Genomic DNA, 26162 nt, shown 5'->3' with positions numbered 1-26162 from the left:
AACTAGCATATGTTTCAGTGCCACAACATCCCCACTTCCCTCTCATAAATATCCTCTTGGCATAAGCTTGTTTGCGTGTTTTCGCCCACATGCCAAGGTTTCCAATCGACATGTTGCTTTAATGATCCTCAGATTTTCTGTCCTACGCCGTCCCTTATTCGATCTCTTGCTGTCTTGTCTTTCTGCTTCTTTATCTTTTACACCATCTAACTCTCCCGTCCGCACGCCTTCCCTTCATGACCTGTCATTATATCCACTTTAAGGTTTGTTTACAGAACTATCCTTGTCCTCTCTTCCACTGTCTCTATTTTCTTCTAATCCTCTTTTATCGTTTCCTCTCCAGTTGTTTGTTGATTCCTGCACACTGAGATTGGATCAATCAGAAGGGGTTTAGTTTCCCTGCCTACAACTCCTCGGCTCCTCTTCTCTCTTCCTTAGTAACAGAGATCTGGATGCAGCAGACCACCTCCTTTGCTTACTCCTACTCCCTCATCCTCATCTTTATTGTAGAGATGGACTGATCAGAGATTCTGTCTCTCCAATTTTGCGAATTTTGACATTCAGAAACTGATTTTAGTTGATTCACCTTAAGAAATATAAATCTACCTTTAAAAGTATATTTTCTCTGCTGTATGTGTTTTTTCTAAAGCAAGTGTCTGGAAAACAAATGCTTATCTAATATACTAATGCAATAAAATTCTAAAGTGGAAGTTTCTGTACAAATAAAACCAACTAAAGAGAACAGAATTTCTACTTTTTCATTTTACATGACAGATTATAGCGACTTAAATCTTATTTGTATCACCAGATACTCGTTTAATTTTTGCAAGATCCATTCAAAGTAAACGAGTTGTGTCCAGCTTCAAATTTGAGCAGATTTACTGCCATATAGCGCTGTGAAAAAGTATAACAGCATTTCAAGGGGAAAAATGTTATGTCTGGTGATTGTAGTGTGATCTGTGGTGTTACTTTGTTTCCTCCAGTCTTGGACAACTTGCTGAAATCTATTATATCACGACTTCTGCTGGAGGGTCATCAGTTCCTTGCATCGAGTTGTGTTGCAAAAAAACTTGTGTTTTGCAGCGTCTTAATGATCAAAATTTTATAAAGTCAATCTCTAAATGCTTAAAAGCAGAATACCAAAAAAGTAAAAAAAGTTTAGAGTAGCCTAGTCAAAGTCCAGACCTAAATCTTACTGAGATGTGAAACAGACTGTTGGTTCTAAAACCCTTTGATTTGGCTGAATTAAAACAAAGATCAAACAAAAATTTCTTAACTCTTTGCTAGCTATCGCAAACATTTCATGGCAGGTTTTCCTATAAGGAGTGCAAAAACCAGTTTTCACTTTGGGTTGGGTTGGTTTGGATATGCGTTTTGTAATAAATTAAATTTTCACTTAAAACTTGCATTTTTGCATTTAGTCAGGAAATCTTTTCACTAATACTGAAAAAGAGTTCCACACTGAAGACTGTTATCCGTGTAACTTGTTACAGTTTAGGTGTTTAATAATGGCAGAAAAGAGATCAACCATTGATAGGGTTAGTGGATGCATAATCAACCAGTTTCTTGGCGCTCCTCAACTTTTTGACTTAATGTGTGCCGACCAACATGCCCCACAGTTAAAACAGGTTCCAGGAAAGGTCATCCTTGAAGCACTGAGCCTTTATGTGTCTTTGTATTTTTTTTTCTTATCATGCAGCAGAAAACGACCGTAGGTGTAGTGAATCTCAATGTGATGAAAGCACAGCAAAGGCGTGTGTGTAAAAGGTCTGATCGACCTGGTGTGTGATTGCCGAGGGCTTTCTAACCTGCTCAGTCTCTGTGTCTTTCACGTCCGCCGCAGCTTTGTTTTTCCTGTATCGGGGATTTGTGAAGAAGAGTATTAGAGTGTCTGTGCGTGTGATTGAGGATGCTGCTTTGGATCTCTCTGTGTTAGCACAGTTTCACAGTCTTCTTTGAATCGCTCAGATGTGTAGCCTCTTTCCTTTGGGCTGTTGAATCTTCCTCAGCTTGGGTGAATGATGATAGGGATGATGATAGCCTGCTCTCCAGGGCTCCACAAGTAGCAATATCAGCATGGCTCAAAGCCGCCACAGCGTCCACATTTGTGTGTGTTGGGTGGGTGTTAGTCCTCCTGCCAAGCTTGTTCTCTCTTTCTGCTTATGGAGCTTTCAGGCCTGCCAACTTAAGTCATCTTCATTGAGTGTCCAGAGGTTTAATTCTGAAACAAACCCTCCACACCCAAATGCTACAGTCGGGCGGGTAGGCAGGCAGTCAGAAGATGGCTGGGAGCTTAAGGGTCCTTCTTCGAAGTCAAAAGCAATCCTGGATCCTCATGCAAGCACTAGGTCATGCTAAAATAGTACAGTGGCATGTCACACTTGCTTTGAAGAGGCAGGTTGTAATTTTAATTGATGCGCAGTGGGGAGAGAGATGAGAAGAAACAGCAAATAGTCCTCAAAGGAGAAAACCTGATTTCTTGTTTAGGTTTTACAAGCACAGTTATGATTATATAAATGTCACAGTTTGATGATAACAGTAGTTAAGATGTTAAGAGGATATGATGGACAGAGCTTCTTCTGCTGTCCCTCAGTTTAGTCCAACTATCCTCTTTAGTTTACACAAATCATCTGAAAATTCAGTGGATATTCACTTCTGTGTTCAATCCACCTGGAGCAGCGCAGGTATGGAGCTCCAATGAGGAGTTTCTGCTGCAGTCTCTTTAAAATCCTTCACGTTAGCAGATCAGCTGCTGGTTAGGATGGTTGTCAATCATCTGAAAAGACAGAGCAGATTGGAAAGAGATATTAGAATTTATGTGGACAGCAAGAAAATGAGACTGAAAAAATATTTATTTGTTTTATGCTTTACTAGTATTTTATTGCTGTTGTTATTTAGCTAGGGATTTGTTTAATCCATTTATTTAATAATAATATCATACTAATATTTAAAAACAATGGTAGTGGTAATAATAATAATCAGAAATAACTATAACTTTGTAAACTTTGTAACCCCAACATTAACAAGAAAATGAACTGTTCAACTTGATACAAACACAACCCAAATACAAAAGCATGACTTCTTTGCCATTTATTTCTGATTTTTTTTCATGTGAATTTATTAATTCAAATTCATGTCTTTGATAAGCCTCTCACACATAAGCTTAAGTTGCAGCTCTTGTTTCATTTTATTTTTGCCAGGTAAGGGAGTTTTGGTTGATTATCCAGACTTGTGTTATTTACACCAGCATTATTATTGTTCAAGCCCACCCAACCTGACTTTGGGCCAGAGGTGAGAGCACAGGCAGCATCGATGGAAGGTCTATCATTCAGTTACAGTCAATTAAATATCACTGATTAGCTTCTTAAATGACCCTTAAAAACTATTATCCACCTGGGAGAGCAAAGCTTTACTGCTGGGCATCATTGATTTATTTACAGAAAGGCCAGCACCGTGTTTTACTTTTAAACTTTTGTCACCGCTGACTAGTGAGCCCCGTCCCCACCTGTGTCTCACTGCATGACAAGGTCATGTTTGCTGCACAGCCGCATCCCCAGTAGTCTCTGTTCTGGTAAATCAGTTATGACCTGGAAGGCACTGGAAGAGGTGGGCAGAGGGTAAACTGAACCAAAGCAGACTATAGATTCATAGGAGAGGTATAAACTCTGTTTTTTTCCTCTCAAAAATCAATAATGGTCCTGAGTAAACACTCCTGTCTATGACTGAGTTTTGTAAATAAATAATAGAACATTTTCTGTAGAAAATTTAGATACCAGGAAAGGTCTGTTCAATTCTTCAGATTAAAAGGATTTGGTTGCCAGTTCAGTTTACTGAAGCTGAACTATTTTAGTTTCTGAAGTTGAAACCTTTGGCCTGCACCATGTTCACAAAGTCATTGAACTGCAGTCTGTATAACATCATTGTCTTTCCGGCAGAGTCTAATCCAAAAATAGTGATGTGAAAGGACTGGAAGAATGACATGTTGGATGAAAACTTCGGCTGTTTAGACAGTCCATTCGCCATCATTCCACATCGGGAGGAACAGGAAGTAATCCTCACAGGCACTTATAGTCCGAAAAGGCTGCAGGAATCACCTCTCAGTGCGAGAATCCTCTGTGGATAAAATATTAAATCCATGTGTTTCCAATATGTTGGCTTCTACTGTCACATTCCTTGAGTTAAGACCAGAGAGGACATCTAAAATGTGTGCAGGACTGTTGCTCATTGGTCCAGAGTCTTCAGAATAAATTCAATTTGACTTTTTATTTGGAGATCAAGGTCTCAGACTCTTGAGGAGTAATGAAGAGCCAGAGAATTAAAGTTGCTTAAGGTTCACTGTGAAGTTGCCAAAGTGTGCTGGCGTTGGTCCACTGAGTTCAAAATCAGTGCCATCGTCTATCAGGTGATGTCAGTGCAACTTGTGCTTCCCTCTGTTGATGGGCTTTATGGGGATCCTGGTTTTATCTCCCAGCTGAACTTGGAAACTGCCTTCACTGCCAAAAGTACCAACCCCTACTTCAGTGACCATGGCTTCACTGTATGTGAACAAACAGAAAACTGGCCTGACCTGAATCCCAGAGAGGATCTATGGGGTCAAGAAATAGAGCCACCAAAACCAATAATGCAGAAAAGCTGAAGGGCACTATTAAATGAACCTGCGATGCCTTAGCACTTCACCAGACCCCTGGGCTGCATTGATGGCGTGATTCATGCAAAAGGAGTCCTGACCAAGCATAGAGTAGGTATAATGGACACACTTTGAGTAGGCTGGCATTTGGCATTTCCTATGCGACTATTTCTCAAAGAACATTTTGATTTACTGAAATGAAGTAACGTCTGGATGGTATTCTAACTTATTGCTAATTTATAATGGTGAAAACCATTATATTATTTAAATTCTGGTGCTGGAGTTTGGATGCTATTACCAAGATATATTGATCATTTTTTTCTTTTCCAGTTTCAGTTTGTTTTTTTAAATGCCAGCTTTGTTTTAAGCAACGCCAAGATATAATGTTGAGTTTTACTGTTGGCACAATATGGAGAACTAAAATGACTGAATAATTATCCCCCTCAGAATGATTTTACCTTTTAAAATTAAGTACATCGTGAAAATGCTTCTTGAAGGTCAACACTGCATATGTACAGCATTATGCTCCCAGCGGACAACAAACCTCCCATTAAGCAAACGGCATGTTTTATGTCGGTCCTTTTTTTTTTTTCACACAAAGCTGAGGAGCTTTCATTAACCACCACTCACTAAGTGCCTGTATCTTATGAGCAAAATGAAACCCCTGGTGAACACTGGTTTTAGAAATATAAGGCACACACAGAGTACACAGAGATAGATTCATCAGAAGCCATTAACTGCTCCGCTGCTCACATTCGTCCGTTCACTTCATCCCACAGTAAGTAGACTACAAAGCCAACTGGGAGATTTTCATCCAGTTTGCAAAAACGCAAACAGAAACAAATAAAACTGTCCTCATTTTCCTTCCTGAAGGACACACGATGAAGCTGAGAAGGATTTGTTTAGCAGACTAAAGCCACAGCCTGTTTGTGTGTTCATGAAGGGTCCTTAATGCCTAAACTGACAGTGTAAATTCAAGGTGATGGTATGTGTGTGCCTTTTTGTTTTACATTCAGCACCATCACTGGTTAAACAGATGGGAAAGAATGCATTTTACTGGGTGCAGTTTATAGAAAGCGGTTATGTAGTGATATAAATCGTCCTATTCATAAAAACAGCAGCAATGTGATATCCGGTTTGTGGATTGTAGGCTGATTTCTATGTGCCGAGTGAAGCTGAAATATGTAATGAAAGCAGATTCATTTGGGACAGAAGACTAAACATAGTTTGAAAAATGTAATTTGTATGGAAAGAACATAGTGGGGAGTAGAGCTAAAACTAAGGAGAAGCAGCATTCAGCTTCTATACACCACAAATCTGGAACAAACTTCCAGAAACCTGCAAAACTACTGAAACTCTGAGTTTCTTTAAATCAAGACTAAACTGCTGCCTGTTTATAGTTGTTTTTGAATAATACTAAATGGAACATTGACCAACATGTTTGTGTATTGATGGTTTTGATGATGCCACTCATTAAAATGTAATTTTTGTTACAGATTTCTCAATTGCTGACTGTCTGGTGTATTTTGTGGCTTTTTTGTGTGTTTTTATTTTGTACATTACTTTGAACTGAAGTATGCTATACAAACATACTTGATTTTTTGATTAAAGAAATTATCTAATCATACTTCCAAGAATATAAAAGTTAGTTTAAACATAGGATGATATATAGCTTTAAAAAAAGAATAAAGTGATTAAACATACTGCTAAGCCATTTAAAAAAATATTGAAAATAATATTAAATGGACATTAGTGACTTATAATGAAAAGCTAATAGACATATAAATGCAGTAATATGAACAGAGATATTACAGAAGTTAGTAAAAGTAATTGGGGTGTTAAAAACATCTCATTAGAGTTTCAGGAGTAACAGGGTCTCTGTAGGAACTTAGGATCTAAAATATACTCATATTTTTCATACTAAGTCTTAATGGGTAAGTCTGACATTAATTTATTTATTCTTCCTACAGTTTCTTCTTTTAGTTTTTTAACCATGAGTAGTTTCTGGTAAAATAGCTGTATTTTATTTTTGGCAACTGCAATAAAATTTTCTCATGTTATTCACTAACAGGCTCTAAACAAGATATAGATTTAATTAGATTTGGCTTATAAACTGAGATTTCTATAGCTGGCTAGATCGTAAGAATAAATAACATTCATGGTACATAATGCATACTGTATGAATGTGTTGAAATTAGGTAATCTAAGTTTAAAACTATTAGGAGTCCAAATAAAATCTGTTATACAGTTATATTACATATACACAGTTATATTAAACTGGCATAAATTGTTAGGCAGTAACTATCGCAGATCTTAAAATGTAAATAATGGTCTTTATCCAGTGTGAGTCACTGAACTGTGGGGAGCGGGCTCCCCGAATCAGAGGCAATAACGACAAATGCGTGGGTGAATGAGTGTGATATTGTGTGTTTTCGGACGCAGTAAAGGGATCTTTTTATTTTATCTGCATGTAGTGAAACATGCAGAACTCCTGGAACAAAGAGATAAAGTGATTAACTTATAATAGTGTTTAGGTTAATAAAATAAACAATCAAAGAAAATTGAAAAATAATATACTTTATGTAAATCTAAGTAAATTGTTTGTCTATATGCAAATAATTTTTATGGATGAAAAAGGTTCACTCACTTGAGAATTTATTTTGATGCTCTGAATAGGAATATTTTATATTGTATATATCATTTTATTTTAAGATAATACCTAATTTCTCTTTGATTTTTAAGTAAAAAATACCACACAAAGCACATTAATCATCTATGGTAATCAAACAATATTTCAGAAATATGAAACACAGGGTGGAAAGCTAGTACTCGGTGCCTAGAAACTCACATAACACTGTATTGATCAGACATTATTGTGTAAATAACCAGTTAACATCAGGAGCATTGGTGAAAATGATGGAGACTGCTATGTGATGCTAATTATCGGAACAGGACCTCAATCAAGACAACGCTAAAGCTCAACCCTTGGTACCTATAATTATGATTTTCTTTTGTCTGCCGTACCCCCAGTGAGCCATGCATCTGCCATTTGGTAAATCAGTTTTACCAATAAATCAATTAATCACATGATATATTAAAATGAACGGACTATTGTGTTTTCCCTATATTGTGTACAATGAATGAGATGCACCGTATGCTGCAGCTCATATGTCTGTCATGTAACCTGTTCTGGATGTTGTATTCAGACAGTTGGAAACAAAAGCAGCTGAAACATCAGTCAGTAAAATTTATGACAATCAAAGCAAAGTTTATAAAGCGGAAATAAAATAATAAAAAAAAACAAAAACATCTGTCTGTACACCATTACTTGGATCCATATTAATGTTTGCTACTAGCCTAATTACCAACCTCTAGCATCAAAACAGAACATAAACAAGCTAGTGGTAGCCTAACTTTAAGTCAAATGGTTCACATAAAAGCACAGTCGGCAAGAGAAAGATGCAGAAACTCGACTTGGTTCAAAATATTTGTCACTGTCAAGAAATACTGACACTGCATGCACTAGATTAGTAATGATAAATTAGTTAAGTGGAAGGCAGTCACAATGCAAATGTAGACCATGAAGAAGGCTGCTGACACGTATGCTGTGTGCTTTTTACTGCACTTTAAAGCTGTAGTTCCCAAACCTATACATGGCATTAATTTAATGTAATGACTCAGATCAGTATCAGTGGAACGTATTGTAATTGGTACAGCTCTAATGAAAACCATTGTCAGAGAAGAGAAAATCCTCCCTGAATTAACAGCAGTGCTTTTCAAAGAACCAGAGCTTCTTTCTCTCTAAGGTTAGTTTAGAGAGGATTGAGCTGAAGTGTAAAACTACTGTGATCTGATTGTTCAACATGTTATTTGTAGGAAACCAAAACACGCTCCTCTGCCGTTTGAAGAGATAATCTTTCCTGGTAAACCTTGATCCCTAATATGCTGCAGTGCTTCCCAGGGATGATTGTTTATTTCAACTACATCAAGCCCCAATCTGTATGTGCAAACAACATGATTATTTCATTGAGGAAGACTGCAGTTGCTAAGCTAAAATGTCTGTAGGCATGATCTTAAACCAGTTCAAAAATAATTCTCACTTTAAAAGGAAAAACTTAAGAAGAATAGTAAAAAGTCAGACTTTTCAAACTCTAAATCTCTAAAAGTTTTTTTTTTAAATGATGCACCAGAATGGTAAACACACTCCTCTCTAAATATTTTTTTTTATGTTTGTGTTTACATTGAAGTGTATTTGAACAGAGAACTGGAGTTCTAAAGCTGAATTAAAGTCTATATTTAGCATCATTAGTTGTGTATAAAAAGCAGCGGTCACCTTGAATATTAAGAGCAGTTAGTTTAAAACGACCTCCTGTAATATGATTTGCTCTGAGGTCCAACCTTTCTTACACCCTTCGCTAATCTTTATCTACTGCACGCAAAATATCTGCCTGTATTGGTGCCTGTAAGTGCCTACTGAAGATCAGCAGCATTTCCCCACAGCTCGCTGCCATCACCCATTAGATCCTGACGTGTGTGTAAAGTTAAGGCTGTCCTTCAAACTTTCTGTCAGGGATTTTGAGAAGTCAAACCAGGTACAGAGAGATGGAGAGGGGGGGAGTTCATGAAATAGAAAAGCAGGCAGACAGGAGTTTACAAAAAATGTTTATCAAGGTGTCTGGAAGGTTAGAGGAAAGGGCAGGAGGTTACTGCCTACCGTTGTGAAAGCAAATGTCTCCCACGTTTCTAATAAACATGTCACCCAAGATGCATGGCGTGCAAATTTACCCACAAAACTCTTTGGCATGTCCACATTGTAGTCACTTTATGGCATGCCTTTTAGCAGGTTGAACCATTTTTTTCCCTTTAGAACTGCTTTAATTCCTCAAGGCACAGGTTCAACAAGGTTTTGGAAACATTACTTGGGGACTTTGTTTCGTATTGACATGATAGTATCGCTCAGTTGCAGCAGATTTGTGCTTTGCACACCCATGATGTGACTCTACATGCCCACCACATCCCAAATGGGCTATGTTGAATTGAGATCTGGTGACAGCAACAATACTTGGGTAGGCTGTGGTGTTTCAACTGCGCTCAAGTGGTACTTAGGGGCCCAGAGTGTGCTGAGAAAATAATAATAGTACTAGTACTATTATGGAGTTATTTTCTCACCCCACCAGCCTGAATCACTAACTCGTACAAGGCAGGTTGGATCCATAGTTTCAGGTTTATACCGCCAGCTGACTGCTGAGACTCACTGAACCAGGCAACATTTTGTCACTAAGTTATTGTCCAATTTTGTGAAAGGATGAAGATCCAGTTTTCTGTTCCTAGTTGTCATTAGTGGCATCGGGTGTGGTTTCTGCTGCTGTAGTCCATCTACTCTGTGCGTAGTTTGGTTGTAATGAGTGAGCTACTCTTGTCATGGTGATACATCATATACATTTTCTGTCTCTCTGTTTCGGAGAGACAGAGACAACTCTGTCAATTCTGTCAACCCCAGCAGGTTGCTGCATGCAAAAATCCCATTGCCCTGTTTTGGCATTATCAAAAACTTTGTTGCTGTTTTTTTAACTTGACCACATTGCCATCTCGTATTCTAAAACTTTTTATACATCACTAAACAATTGTTTCCATATATATTGCAGCATAAAGAGGCTGAATGCATGATTGAGCTCTTTGCCTTCTCTGTAGGGTTGAGCCTCCCGATCCCCCCTACACAGGTAGCTCCAATCTCAGCAACTTGTTTTCAGGGTATTCAGGTCATGATGCATCTCGTGATCAATAGTGAGGTTCGGAGCGTGGACGGACTGGTAAATTGAAAGTTTCACGTTGTAATCCTGCCATCACTCTGACTCCACCAGGTCCAATCAATCACACAATGAATGCACCTTCACTACAAACCAACTGCCTCTCTTTGAATCACTGAGGCTTTAAATCTTTTTAATTTATAAACATAAGCATTGTTCGATTACTGCATCCCAGTAATCGAACAATGCTGGGATTGCATGGTAAATAACTGATCTGTTCAGTATCATCAAAGCCCTTTACTCTAATGCTTTAAAAAGGTTGAAATAAATCTGGCCTTCATTTGGGAATTGTTCCTTTGAGCAGCTTTATGCCAAAAGACTAGAGATTAGAGCAGACTATAGAGGCAATGAAGAGCTAAGTAAGTGTTTGATTCACTAGTCTCTACTCCTGGAGTATATTTGTTATCTTATATAGTTTCTTCTCAGGTGAATTCAAGTGTGTATAACGTAATGCAACATTTAGATTAAATTTTATTAAATTAAATAGTAAACTGTAAAGTTGTCTATATTTAATATTTGACGGGCAGACCTGAAAGAAAAAATAAATGTGCTTTCTCTTCTACTTATACGAACACCAGCATATGGAGAAGAAGATGAATGAGGGAAGAAAAGAGCAGGTTCTCATACTCCTGCTACTTTGGTCAATAACAGCTCTTCCTGACCCTTCCACACCTTGTCTTACGTTGTTCCAGGTTTTTTAATGCATAACACAGTTCACAGAAATGTCCTGTTCCTAACGGGGACAGAAATCTCTCTGCTTTTTGTTATCCAGCCAGTGACAACTTTGCAGCCTTCAGGCATTCAGCGCTGTGTGACATTCACTGTGGCCTGTGTGAACATTCACCCACAGTTTTTGCTTTGAATTATAATGATGAAATATTAGCTATTTATTTTCCTCAGCTGAATGAAGGCAGAGTCGCCTGGTGACAACAACATGGCTGAGTGAACTGACAGTAATATAACGGCATGGACTCTCGTTGCACCTTAGTGCTGCTGATGAATGCATGAATAGCAAACAAAAGTGTCAAGAAGTCTGTTTAGAGGAGGGTGTGCAGATGTGCAAATATGAGCTCTAAGTGATTTATGTTATTACAGGTCCCAGATGGTGGGACAATATGGATAGATAGACATCCAGGATATTCATATCTGCTGTTTATGGCCAATTTTCCACCTCTGATTTATGTACAGCTTTGATCCGTCAATGCCGATTTTAGCTGACTCGATTCCTTGTAAGCGCTATAACATTGGAAGATGGTCAATGCATACATCTACAGGATATATTTGATAAGCAGAGGCAACATCACACCACTGCGTGAGGGAACGGTTGCTCTTCAGTAGGGTTTTACAGTTATTTTCAAACAAAATGGGGATCACGAGGTTCATAATTTAAACATGTATTAGTAGAAATTAACAATTAGTGCAACATTCCCTTAGCTAAAACTGGTAGTTCACAAAGAACACTGTAAACATTTTCCCAAGTCCATTATGTTAAATAGCAAGCAGAGGTTGAAATCTAAAAAAAAACTAGGATAGAGCAACTTTGCTTACTGTTTGCTGCACGTCTTGCTCTCTCTCGCTCTCTCACAGAAGATAGTTTTCTTTAAAATGGCTTCTTCCATGTCCATTCTTTCTCAGCTTAAACACGCTGCTGATGCTATAAATTACTGTACAGTCTTCTTCTTACAATAACAACTCCCACACAACAGTGTTGTTGTCGGCATAACCTGGTAGTGTTCAGCATGCTGCATTCACTGTATCAAAAAATATTCACTTTTTGTGTTGCCATCTGACTTCCATTATTAGATCTCTGGGAGATATCGGTTTCCAAATTTCAGAGTTAAAAAAGCAGCGATTGGTCTTAAAGATGATTAAGAGGATTCCTGATGATCCCCATTTTGAATATTTAACAATATTCAAAATGCCACAATATTTTTCATCAATTTCTGTTTTTCAAAGAGTTGTCCATCAGCTCTCGTCATGTGACTTTATGTTGACATGTTGTAAGTGCAAACTAGTATAATGAACCCTGGATATGAAGGCCAGTGCTTTAGACTTGAAACACTGTTGAATCTGAGTTTGAGACTCGTGTTTTGAAAGGAAATAACTGTTTTGTTGACATAGTCGATGACTACTGAGACAAATACTCAGGCTGCCGACAACCCTGTGTTACATAAACATTGCATAAGCCTCCACCCCTTCAATTTATTTATCAGGCAACGAGCTCACCAGTAAAGTTGCTGATGTTGCTGAAGTTGGCATCTGATTTGTAGCGTGATTTTCTGCTAAACTACACAGTACAGGGATTATTACAACTTCTATTGTTTTTATTTTTGTTGTTTGGCATCAGCACCTTGGAATTAGACAAGCAAAAAAAAAAAAAATCCAGATATGGGGATTATATACTTATAGATTCTTTGAAATGCAGCTAAAGATTTTGAAGCCTCCGCTCTTACTAGAAAAACAAAAAAATGGGGGTTCTGGATTGTTTTTATTCTTGCATTCTTGAAAATAATTATTAAATCCTGTCTCATTTTTGTGAGCTGGATGTGTTATCTTGCATTGTGAGCTGCTTTAAAACCACTTTCACATATTTCTTTGTCCTATCATGAACTTTTGCATGAGAAACTAATGAATTCTCAGTGAAAAGGTTAACAGATGAAAATATAAAATCTTTTATTTCTCTAAAAGGCTTCCTCTTTTTCTTGTTGCATATCACATAATTAACACTGATGTGGATGGATGGCAAGAAATTGACAAAATCTACGCTCCATTTCTCTCCACCTTTCCCTTAATAGGACTGATTGGAATAATTTGTACTAGCGAAGATTGTCTGCGCTCTCCGTCCGCTGCAGAGAGGTAGGACTTAGAAGCAAAAGGAGCAGTACGAAGAGATTCAAAGTCTGAGTACTTTGTAATCATGTGGCTGTCTAACCTCGGTGTTAGTGGGGTTGATGAGCATGCGTCCCTGCTGACACGCACACTCTCTCAACATCCGCTCTTCTGAATATTAATACGGCGGAGAGAACTCCTCTGAGCCCCATTGTCAGCCGGGCTATTGTTCACTGCTGGCCTCTCCTGCAGCACATGTGCACACGTGTGTCGGTGTTAATGCCCGACTCGGTGTCTGTGTTGTGTGCTTATGCATATTACGCCCGTGTATTCATTGCATGCGAGCGCCGGCTGCAGCAGAGCAGCAGTTAAAGCGGCGGCGAGGGAGCTGATGGGTGTGTTCTCGGGCCATAAAGACAACCGGCCGGAGAACACTTGAACTAGCCGTCAGGGCCCAACATTGGCAATTATTTCACCTAGAGGTACTATCTGTAAAATGAACACTCTCATTAAAAAGAGTGCACACATGTGGACACACTGAAATGTGCAGGAGCCAGTTCAAATATATGGCAACACAAACGCTTGTCTTTCTATCAAAGAGTAATGTGCTGTTTATGATGTTTGACTGCGGGTGTGTGCATGCCCGTGTGTATTTACACATTGGCGTGTGTATGGGGGTACATCTGTGTGGATTTATGTGTATGTTACTGTTTAACTACCCCGCACACGTAACCTCCCCATCTCAGCCTCCCTGTTTCTCATTTACCAAGCCAGCGCCAGGGAGAAGGAGTGTGGGGGGAAACGAGAAAATAACTGATAGAGGAGAGGAGAGCAGGAGGGGAGAGAAGGAGAAAGAGACACGTGAACTGAAATAGAGGTGTAGATGGAGGGATGAGGAGGTGGGGGAGGCTTATACAGGAAAAATGAAGTGAGGCTGGAGTAAAAGGAGGGAGAAAAGGGGAGGAAGAGAAAAGATGGAGGAGGAGGCAGCAGATTTATGAAGCCATTGGAATGTAATTTGGAGGCAGAAATTACTGTCAGCCTGAGCAAGGTTTAAAGTCAGTGAAGCTTGAATCCTGGGCCTTTGTCTGTGTGTGTTTGTATGGCAAGTATCACACCCAAATGAATGGTAAATGTAATGTAGAATAATACCACACAGGCTTTCTTGTACATGCGCGCCCGTTTTCACCACCTTTGCCTGAGCTACACGGCCGCGCGGCATCACAACATCACGCCGCATTCATATTTAACAGTTCATATTTCATCTCCGCCCGCAGACGGCGATTCACAAGAGCGCACACAGGGCTCCGGATTCTCGTCAGGCTCCGAAGGCCATGACTCCGGCAGAATCAGTCGAGGGTGTCGGTGCGGACAGAAAGAGAGGTGGGGGAGGGGGGCAGAGAGCGTGTCAAGGATAGACAGAGAAAAAAGGTAGAGGTGGAAAGTGGAAAGGAAGGAGTGAGACTCTAAGAGGGGCTAAACAGAAGTGTGAGAGGGATGTGACTTGGTTTCCAACTCTGCAACACACAGCTTCCATTTAGACTGAGAGGAGAGGAGGGGAGGGTGAGGAGAGCAACAAAGCAGGGATAATCGCCAAAGATCTGAAGGGAAGAAAAACTCAATACTGTGTATTTTTTGTGATCTAGCATCACTTTGACACTCCACTGTAACACACACACACACGCACACCCACCCACGCACACCAGGGGTCGGCTTCCTTTTGCAGTTAATTTCTACTTGGGCTCCTCTTCAATTAGCTGCAGTGAGCAAATAGGGCAGACAGTTGAAGCTACTTTTTAAATGTACTGCAATTTGAAAAGTATTCACCCCCTAATGATTCTCTTTTTCTGTTTTGATGCATGTGTCAGACAAAACAATCTAAGTAAATACAAAATGGACTTTAAAAATTATGTTCAAGCTGCCTCCGTGCTCAAAAAAATATAATTGCCCCCTTAAACCTAACAATTAGTGGTTAAAAAAAAGCTGGCAGCAAGGGTTTGATGCCAGCCTTTCACAGCACTGTGGAGGAATTCTGGCCCACTGTTCTTTGCAGAATTGTTGTAATTCAGCCACATTGGAGGGTCTTCCAACATGAACAGCCTGTTTGAAGTCATACCACAGCATCTCAATCTGATTTAAGTCGGGAATTTGACTAGACAGCTCCTGAACCTTCATTTTTTAAATTTTGAAACATTCACAGGTGGTTGGTGGTGTGTTTCATACTATTGTTCTGCTGCATCACCAGCTCCAGTGTTTGGTCACAAACTGAGGGCCGACCTTTTCCTCCAGGATTTTTTGATAGAGCTCAATTCATGGTTTATTCAATCACAGCAGGTTGTTCAGCAAGTCTGGCCTAGACCGACACACTGCTGTCTGTATGATGGTTTTCTGAAATGCTGCTTCACATTCAGATATATCAGGACACACTAAAACTTTGGTCTCAACAGTCCATAGAAGATTTCACAAAAGTCTTGAGGTTCTTCAAGACGCATTTTGGCAAATTTGAGACTTTGGTCAGCACAGGTTTTTTTTTCTCTATCAAACCATGATGAAGCCATTTTATCCAGTTTCTTTCTTGTTGCTTAACAAACTTTGAACTTTACAGGGCTTCAGATGTTCTGGATACATTTGTACACATCATCTTCTTTTGTGGGTAAATGACTGTCTTTGTGGTTCATTTGAGTCTTTATCACCCTTTCCAGACCTATGGACATCGGTGACTTCCTTTTTCATCTACTCTTGAATTTTGTCACGATTGGGGCATGGTGTGCTGCTTCATCTGTTCCTAGCTTGTGAATTTAAACCCAAATGTGGTTAATCACCCAGTTACTGGGTTGGATTGTTTTCTTTTTCCACTTTCTAAAATAATAATTTGAAAATCACATTATTAATATTATCTTTATTGGCTGTTAAACTTTCTTTGACCGTTTTAAGTTTGAAAAGCAAAAAAGTAAAAAAATAAAAGTAAAAGGAGTAAATAATTTTTCCCAGTCCTATAATTTCATTCTTATCAATGTCTCAAATACTGAGCTAAAATCCATGATTTTGATGATTGACGTTCTATAGGAGGAAACGTCTTCAGTATCTGTATATTTCATATGAAAACTGTCTCATTAAAAGTGCTAACTTCCTGTACTCTTGCAGCCACAGGAAAAATTAGCTGTTAGAGCCGAGAGAGGAATGTTTTTTATACATTTGTGTGCTGAAGGTTTGTTCCTTAGCTGTCTCACTTTGCTGATCAGAGCATTTCTTTACCACTGACTTCACCTACTGTATGGAAACTTATTTCCTTATATATTACCTCGCTGCCAGAAATAGGCTGCCACTGGGAGCCCTACATCTGCTGTCTCTGTGCCACAGCTCAGAGCTTGCATATTAAAATTTCAGATAAACAAGATTAAAATCTTCATATCCCCTTCTTATGCTGCGTCTCGGTGCTTTTGGTCTTCACAGGTACGTTTCTAAACAGATTCTCAAAAAAATCAACCAAGAAATATTTTGATCTTCTATTAATGTGTAGTTAGGGTGGATTCACTGAGGTGACTTAAAACTGCCGGTAATTCTTTTACCAGAACTGTCAGGGAAAAACTAGATCAAATGCTAAATAAAAAACATTTGTTGGACCATTAAATTTAAAATAACACAAAACTCTTACAAAATATTCTGAATGCAAGGCATGAGATAAATAATAAATTAATAATTTTCATCTTTCCAGATGTCAGCGACCCACTTTATATACTGTTTACATACTGTTGTCTGTTTCAGGATTTTATAAAAAAATAATTTTTTCCATCCATGACCATCCATATATATTGTGAAATGGATCGAGACTAGATGAGATTTTATCAATATCTTTTGGACAAACAACACTACCTTTTATTTTTTTCCACAAATAGTGACGGGTTTAAAAAATAACAAACTGTGTTTTTAAGGAATATAGTAACCTGGTCCAGATATGACTCTTCTATATAATTTTGATTATTTATATTGGTCTAGGTTTTAGGTGGTCCTAATGCCAAAGAAATGTGGAAATTTTTCCTTTTCACGTTTTAACAAATAGAATAACAGCTAAAGAGCCGTCAGTGGATCCCCACTGGTTCAGAATTCACACATTTTTCTGTGGAACGTCACTTCCAATTATTTACAAAAAATTCACTTATTTGCAGATTTTTTTCATAGAGTATATTTATAATATTTGAAAGAAATGCAGCTGAAATACCTAACACTAATGCAAGCTAACGCTCAGATGGCGTGCATTTACAAAGCAGCCAATCCCTGAGAGCCGTTTCTTTTCCCTGGCTCTGATTGGCTTTACCTCCAGGAGTGACGATAAGGAAGACTGTAGATCAGGGGTCTCAAACTCCAGTCCTCGAGGGCCACAGTCCTGCAGTTTTTAAATGTGCCACAGGTACAAAACACTGGAATGAAATCTTAATTCAGCTTCTCCATGTGTAGACCAGTTCTATTCAGCCTTAATTATTCTATTCAGGTGTGAGTGCAGAGGCATTCAAGTTGCAGGACACTATTGCATCATCACAGCAGTAAAAAAAACTTAATTTTTAACTTCAAAATAAGAGTCTTAAACATGGATACATCCCTAACAAAGGCAACAACAAATAAAAATAACATTTGCAACAACTATATTTACATCTAAAATATCTTTTAGCCCTGAACAATTTCCTAAAATATGCATTTCTGATTTATGAGCCAACCATATTAGTATTTGGTTTTATAAACGGGAAATGTTTTCAACACATCTTAAAGATTATATTTGCTTCCTTAAAAGAAAAAAAAAAGTAAATTCCATTTCAGTGAATAATAGAGAAATCCCCAGGAAACGAATGATGTAAATAACATGTTTACAATAATGCTCTAATGGTAAATCATGTTAATTTTGTTATTACACACAGCAAACAGACTTCCACAAACAGAAAACACGACAAAGACGACCTCAGGTCCTTAGAGAGCCAACAAATTCCTCAGAGACCCATCAACTCTCAAGAGGAAACTCTGGAAGAACAACAGTGTTCCTGCTTCACTGCAGGTCCTTGTGGTCGGATTTCTGTGACCCGATGATACTTGGTAAAATTACTTTGTGAAAAGCAGCTGTTTGTAGAACGGGTTTTATAGTAAAGATCCACCAATCAGGCTTTTACTGACCTTCATTTCAAATAATAGAAAATGAGTTATGATTTCTTTCTTTTTCTTTCAGTATTTGATTAATCACCAGTTATAACCTATCAATGGAAAATTAGCTGATTTTTGAAACTGCAACGTGTCTAAAAACGCTCCTTCATAATAGTGTTAATATTTTGCAGTGATAACTTTGCACCACTTTTCTTCTAACCGATGTTTTAAAGTACTTCCAGAAATAAGCGCCATCTTTGTGTCTTTCAATGCAATTTGTTTGAGTACAAATACACAAAATACTGAGGAGCATCATCCTATGAGTTACTGACCTTACACTGCAATCACCATCAGCTAAGCCAGTCCTAAAATCATCTGTGCTGTGTGTACAGCATGGTCAGTGAAACACACTGTTTGCTCGCTGAAATCAAAAATTGATCAAGGAAACTGCAACGCGTGCATCGCTGCTAACATTTGCTCATCTGCATCTAAGTAGATTATCCAGATTTGCCGCCGACTGCTATTGACAGTAATAATAAAAGCACACAGAACAAGCTCTACATTGGCTCTGCAATAAAGTGCATCTGGATTTTTCCTAGTCGCTTCAATTAAAGCTACACTGTGGATGTTGTATGCTTATTATACCCATTGATTTAGCTCAGAGGTGTAACATCTTGTAAGTGACGGAGGTATATTGAAATTCTTCTCGGCCCCATCACATTTTATGTGCTTTATGGGGTAAAGCTGAACTTTCTGTAGACTTTATAATTGCAAAATGTAATGTGGTCTAAAATGTCATTCCAGTTTTGCCATTTAAAACCAAGTCTCCTTGTACACGGATGCAAGAATGGGAGGCACAGCTCAAAAACTTGCACCTTTTTTTTGGAAGAATAAATGTCAATGCTGATAAATGTCAAGACAAATGTGTTGAACACAGTCAATAATGTTTTTTTAACAGTATCTCAGTGATCAGTGGTTTGACACCAGTAGTTCTCCTAAAAATAAACATCCAGGCAAAGATCTTTTCTACTCCTAAAATAATCGGTTTATTCACCCTTGCAGCCTCTTCTTCACGCTTGCAAACTTTTCATTCACTTTTGACCCGTGAACTTGCACTGACTTTATCCTCCTGACACACAAACACTGTAGTTCTCTCTTCTTTGTTCTTCCAGTCAGCAACAATGATAGCAACGACATTATGCACCGTGACAACACTACCTCCCACTCTTTTTCTTGTGGCACTTCACACAATCCTGGCTTCTGTTTCCCCCTGCCTCTCCTCCATCTTCTGCCTCTCACTTTGAATTGTGTTGGGGTCAATTAGCTCTGAATTTGCTTATAGAAAATGTTCAAATCTGCCACATTCTGCAAGGTGCTAAGTTACATCTGTTTTAAAATGTCTTATTACAATTTTTCCCCATATTTTATCCTCTTTAACTCTGTTGTATTTCTAGCCAAACTGTTGGATTTTCTTTTTTTCCCTTACATTTTCATCTCATTTCTCCTTATTCTTGTTTTTTTCCCTGGACTATTAATATTTCTGTCTTATGGGTGAAGTAGTACTTGAGCAAGAGCGATGTCCTTTTATAATACTGGCTGACATAAAAAAGACTACAGAATATACAGAATATTTAAGAAATCATTTCTATTTAAATAACTATAAAGTCTTTGTAAAGACTTATAAAGTCTTTGTAACTATAAATAAAATGTTAAATTTCATCAGTCATTGCATTGCATACTTTTCTATCTATCTGCTTTTAATAAAAGTATGATACATAAACACCACAAATACAGATAAATCAAATATTTATATACTGTAAAAAAAAAGCAGCAATTCTAGACATTTTTACTTGTGTCTAATTTTAAATTGTCCTAATTTTTAGTTAGTATTGCTAAAACTATTTCTATCTGCTAAAGCTTAAATAAACAATTGCCAGAAATTTTCCTTTTTTAAATTCAAAAGTTTACAATCACTAAGCTATTTTAAGCTATTTGGAAAAGTCACATGGTGATGTCATGGCTTTGTAAACTTCTGATAGGTTAATTGTAACTTTTGAGTTAAATAGAGACACAAATGTGAGTGAATTAAGGTTTTTTAAGAGACTTTATGTTTTTTAAGGTAACACCTGAAACATGCCGCTTTCTTGTCTGACATCATGGAAAAATCTAAGGACATAAGCCAAGAAATTAGAAAAGAATCGTGAACCTTCACATATCTGGCTCATTTTTGAGTACATTTTCCGATGCCTGACGGCGCCACAACCATCTGTTCAAACAATTACACGCAGGTATAAACAGCATGGGAAAGTTCAGCCTGCATGCTGTTTAGAAGGGAGACAAACATTTGTGGGTGCAAAATGTAGATAACATATCTCAAAGCCTCGCAAATATGCCTGTTAAGGCTGGCAATCCTTAGTTAAATGAGTCCTGTACTAACATGGCATGAAAGCCCACTCAGCATGGAAGAAGTCACTTATCTGAATAGGTTAAAAAAAGCAGATTTACAATTTGAAAATGCACTCGGGGAGGTGGGGGGAAACTCAACGTTTGGTGGGATGATGACATAATGACCATTGCCTCATTTGGAGAAAAAGAAACAGCTTTAAACCTGAAGGCACCATCCTAGCTGTGAACTGCAGGGGTGGCAGCATCTTCCATTGGGGTGTTTTTCCATAGGAATGACTGCTGCGCTTCACCAGTTCCAGATGGCATTATGAGAAAATAATATCTTGGGGAAATTTTAAAAGATCAACCAGAAGGTTAAAGCTTGTGTTTGGTTCTTCCAAATGAACAGTGACCCTTAATATACAGACAAGGTGCTAACAAAGTGGCACAAAGACAGAGATGTCAGTGTTTTGGAGTGACTGTCAAAACACTGCGTTCTCAGCGCTAAAAAAGAGCCTGAAAACCCGACCCAGTTACATAAATTCTGTTGGGAAGAATGGGCCAAAATTCCAGCAAACTTCTATGAGAAGCTTATAGAAGGAAAACCAAGTTTCAAGGTACTGCTTCCAAATTGTAAGGAGATACATATAAACAATGGAAAAAAAAATATTAATTTTATACATTTTATTGTTCTAGTATTTAACAAATGAAAAGAATTTTCCTAAGCTCACCTTCTCTAAAACAATCAATGTTTAATCTAATTAATGTCAGTCAGAGAGAGAATGAAAAAAATAAAATATGAGAAGAGCCTCTGGGGATTCATCCTTTAAAATGTTCAAATTGTTTGGACTAATTACAAATGTTTGCACAAACATTTATATATCTGTTCTGATATTGTTTATGTAACGCAGTCAATCCTTCTATCTGTGGGTGAGTTTTATTTGGGTCTCACAGCATGACGATCAAATAGAAACTTTTTCCATGAAACCCTTTCCAACCACCTGGGTCTAGTAGATGTGTGTGTTGGTGGTGTTTCTTGCTGTGTTTCTTTTCAGTCCTTCTACCCCCTCGACACCCCCATCTCATTCCTCCGAACAGTAAAGGCAGGACAAACCTCCGACGGTGATCAGCCGCTGAGAGGCAAGTGGCGCAAATGGGAAATTTCAATAGATAGGTCCTGAAACCTATTGTCAGAGAGCGAGTGAGAAGATGAAAATGGAGTGAAAGAAAGAGGCTAAGGAAGAGAGATGGAAGGAGGGGAGCGTGGACGGAGGCAGACAGGGAGACAAAGTGAGCTGTAGAGTTTTCGCCCTAGGGGGAACAGGTTTGCAAAAAAGGAACGAGGTGCAGAGGAGGCAGTAAACGAGACTATGAGAAAAAACACGGCTGGAGAGGAAGAAAGTGATGGAGGAGCAGGAGGAGGAATTGGGGTTTAAATGGAGCAAAGAATCGAAAAGAGGAGCTGCGAAGAAAATCAAAAAGGACAATGCTGGGGCAGGGAGGGTTGAAGAGGCAAAGATAGGCAAAAGGGACAGATGACACACACTGAGGGTGTTTTGCATAAACTTTCAAAACTGCTTGCAGCTCAGTTTAAACACAGCAGCTAATAATTAAAACAGCCAGACGTCATGCTGTGCTCCACAGAGACAGCACGGATTTCTTTCCTTTTTTTCTAATGGATAATCTGCAAATAAACTGCATCATCTCTCCGGGGGGTCTCTGATGGCTGAAGCCATGCGGTGCCCACTGCATATTCACACGAGTCCACCTCCTTCACCTGCTCATTTCGCCTTACATTACAGCACAAGTTAACGATGAGTATCCCCATGAAAAAACTTTGTTTTTTCCCCATCATAATAGTAACAAGACGGATTGTAAACAATTAGCTGTTTATCCCGACATGTTACTCTTGACAGGCTAGGAAAGCCCACCACAATCACATTAGCAAGAGGAAAGCTAAAAAAAAATCGTCTGAGATGAAAGCTTTTAGGCGGGTTGGCAGCTACTTAGGGCGGCGTGATGCAGGTTTTATTTAGAGTTTTACAGACTGTCAGCCCTGAAGTTGTGAGTAAAATCCTCCAACGACACTCTGGAATTAATTTCTTTGCTCAGTCATGAGCAGCAGAGCGGCGATATTAACAAGAGCATATTCGGTGGCTGTGGCGGGAGCGTCGCCTGGATCGGGTTGGCGGTGGACGGAGTGGCCTGGCTCGCATGTGAAACAGATTTAATATCTGCCTAACACTGCTTTTTATCGGCACAGGAGGAATGCATCAAATTTATCTGCTATGAAAAAACCTCAAGAAACTACTCAGATCTCAGCTTGGGATATAATGCACTCAGAGATGCTTTGATGCACCTCATATTTCAGCATAACACACATTTCTACAGGCAGCCTGGCGTGCATACACATCCCCCTTATGACAGTATGTGGATAAATAAGCACATTAAATTTGATTGAAGGTTTTTGCAGCCTTTATTTTTCCCTCCCTTTCTTCGGCTCAGAGTGAGGTAGGAAGCAGCAACGGAGGGGGATAATTTACGGATCAGACACCTTTACACACACTCTCACCACTGCGCACAACATGCCACCAGCAAGCACTCTTAGATAAGTCACTATTACTCTCGCTACGTCGGGCTCGGCACTTGTACTTTGATCGAGAATCTCTGGAGTCCTTCCTGTGGGCTTGTGAGGGAGATGACAGACAAACCATAGGCCACTTTAAATCCAGTAAGATGTGAAGTATGCAGCCCCACATCCAGCTGACAGGATCTCTACCTTGCTCCCACCAGCACTTTGTGTCCCATTTCTATTACAGCCTGTCGCTGTTTTTCCGTTTTCAGCTTAAAGAGGAAAAAAAAAATCTACGAGTTCAACTTTTTAAACTAAGAAGCTATTAGTGGGAGCCTTGATGTTGCTGCTGATCTGTCTTCCCTCTGCTGTTCTGTTCACCTTGGTTCCTATTAATAAAACACACTCCAGAAAAGCCTCAGGGTAATTACGAAAAGTTATTAAAGCTCAAAATCAAGGCTAACACCTGCAAAAAAGTAATATCTTAGGAACCTTACTACCTCAGGACAGTCACAGAAATATTCACATCTGCTTTTTCACATTTTGTCACATTGAAGTTAAAGAGAATAAAGCAAAAAAAAAAAATGTGACACAAGAAAAAAAATCTGAAGTGTGCTTTTGTATTCCCTAACTTCATAGAACAACACGTTCATGTTACACAGCTGCAGGTTTTAGAGTCGATCTGAACTATCGTATCTCTGGCTGTGTTTTGGAGATTTGTTGTCTTATTAGAAGTTTAACCTGCGCCCCGGTCTCCAGTCTTTCACTGCCTTTAACAGTTTTTCTCTAGTTGCTGTTTATTAAGCTCCAGCTCCACTTTCACGTTTCACAGTGGGGATAATGTATTAGGACTGAAGTATAATGTGAGTTTTCCTCCAGAAATAGTTTTTTGTATATCAGGCAAACAGAAAAATTATGACCATTGTCTTCTAAATGCTTTAGTCATTTGCTTTCTTTTTTATCCCTCTCCCAAAAATCCCTATTGGTGGATGACTTACAGCTGTCATCATACTCTTCCACCTAAGCTATGATACTCTCCAGCTCCTCCAAAGTTACCTTTTTCTTATCATTGCTCCCATTTATTGGTATTTATTGTTTTGTGCCAAATTCAGATGATTAGTTAGTCACTGACTCTGTAAGATGTTCCAAGCTCAGGGTATTGTTTTATAAACAGCTTTAATTATATAAATATTATATTCCACACAGTTGGACTCTTAATTACAATTCCAGAAGTTGTTAAACATAATTTGGTCAGTGATTTATCTCATTTAGTTTCCCACCAGAAATCAAACTATTGAGCGTCTTTGAACTGTTATGTCTCATTTGAATCAATGGCTCAAAAAGAGACAAATATATGTTTCATCATTGAAGTCTTGTTTTACAGGGAATGTCTTGAATGTATTGAAGTGTTACTTTAGTTTCCTTCTATTATTAGTTCATTTTAAATTTTTTACATGTGTGTGTGTTTCTGACAGTATTATATAACATGAGACAGATAAATGATAAAACATTCAGCTCTTCTGCGGCCTTCGGTAGAAACACACCACTTGATCAGAAACAGCCAATCAGAGCCCGTTAGAGTCTTAGCGCTATTAATCAACCTTGTGTGCTAGCTGTTCTTTGTGCTAATTGTGGAGAAACAACTTACAGTGACAGGAAAACCATTTATGCACCTTAATTGGTGGTTATGCTAACTACCCCAAGCATTCAGGGTCCATTACGGAGAACCAGCTGTAGTAGCAGAGATACAAAGTGAAGGTGATTGACAGCGCTAAGTCCCTCCTCCTGGCTCTGATTGGTTGTTTCTGATTGAGTGGCACATTACTGCAGATGGCAGTAGGACCACAGGCAGAAGGTAGAGGAGCTCCATTTTTTTTCAGATTATATGCCTTTTACTGTCAGGACACAGTGACAGTTTTAAGAAATATATTAAGAAAACACAAACTTAAAAAAAATAATAATAATTACATACTGCAGCTTTAAAGTTTGACTTCTAAAAGCCCAACCAGGGACTGGGTTTGTGAATCAAGATGTGGCCATGGGGCCTAAAGGACAATGATAACTTCTAATAATAGATTTGAGGAATATAAATTTGTGAATTAGTTGACTTGTGTTGGGGGGGAAAAATGGGACTAATACACATTTGTATTTTTCTTTGGAAAACATTTCTGCTATTGAAACTTTTGTGCTGGTCATTAAAACATGAAAATACACAGAGTTTTGTGGTTGTAATGCCACAAAAAGGGGGTATGAAAACTTTTGCAATGCACTGTATGTTTTTGTAGGTCAAGCTCACAGACTTGCACTAGCATGCTGTTTGTTACTTTTCCAGAACACAACCTTCTAATTGGTTTGCATTGATGTAAATTTCTTTAAAACATTGTGGCAGCGTTTCTTACTCCTTGTTGCTTTGGTAGCTGTTGGTAATTTGGCATTTGTTTTTATTTAGACACTTTGTTCTGTTCCAAACGAAGCCAATTTACTTCAACAGTTGTGTCATTACTCTTAATGACTTTGGTATTTAATCCAAATGTGCTTTGCGATGTTTAGCATTCTACTTACTTTTGTTCCTTTTTCCACTGTGCTCCTCCTGGAGCCATTCAAACATGTATTCTCATTGCTGAAAAAGGCATTATCTTGAAAGAATAGCCATAGAGCAAAGAGCTTGCAGCATTTCAAGACAAACATTTAGAGGGTGGAATACTTATTTGCATTCAGCAGACACAGACACATTACACTGAACCCCCACTGCTTGTCATTAAGCAACGGGTTGGCTGAGGGAAAAACGCTGCCAGCAACAAGACACAGTCGGTGC

The 26162-nt window shown here is 38.5% G+C and overlaps 2 protein-coding genes across 4 annotated transcripts in view; one reads left to right on the top strand and one right to left on the bottom strand.

The window, feature by feature from the left end:
• Positions 1–26162, top strand: part of macrod1 (mono-ADP ribosylhydrolase 1) — a 184709-nt gene that overhangs the window by 34281 nt on the left and 124266 nt on the right. The window lies entirely within an intron of this gene.
• The window catches only part of flrt1b (fibronectin leucine rich transmembrane protein 1b), a 56148-nt gene that overhangs the window by 9873 nt on the left and 20113 nt on the right, over positions 1–26162 (bottom strand). For both annotated transcript variants that reach the window (XM_044126985.1, XM_044126984.1), the window contains exon 2: positions 1809–2776. The gene's annotated coding sequence lies outside the window, so the exon portion shown is untranslated. The remainder of the gene's footprint in view (positions 1–1808; positions 2777–26162) is intronic.

Source organism: Gambusia affinis, linkage group LG09, assembly GCF_019740435.1.
Source record: "Gambusia affinis linkage group LG09, SWU_Gaff_1.0, whole genome shotgun sequence".
NCBI lineage: Eukaryota > Metazoa > Chordata > Actinopteri > Cyprinodontiformes > Poeciliidae > Gambusia > Gambusia affinis.
The sequence above is the reverse complement of the archived record's forward strand: the minus strand, read 5'-3'. Positions and strand labels throughout refer to the sequence as shown.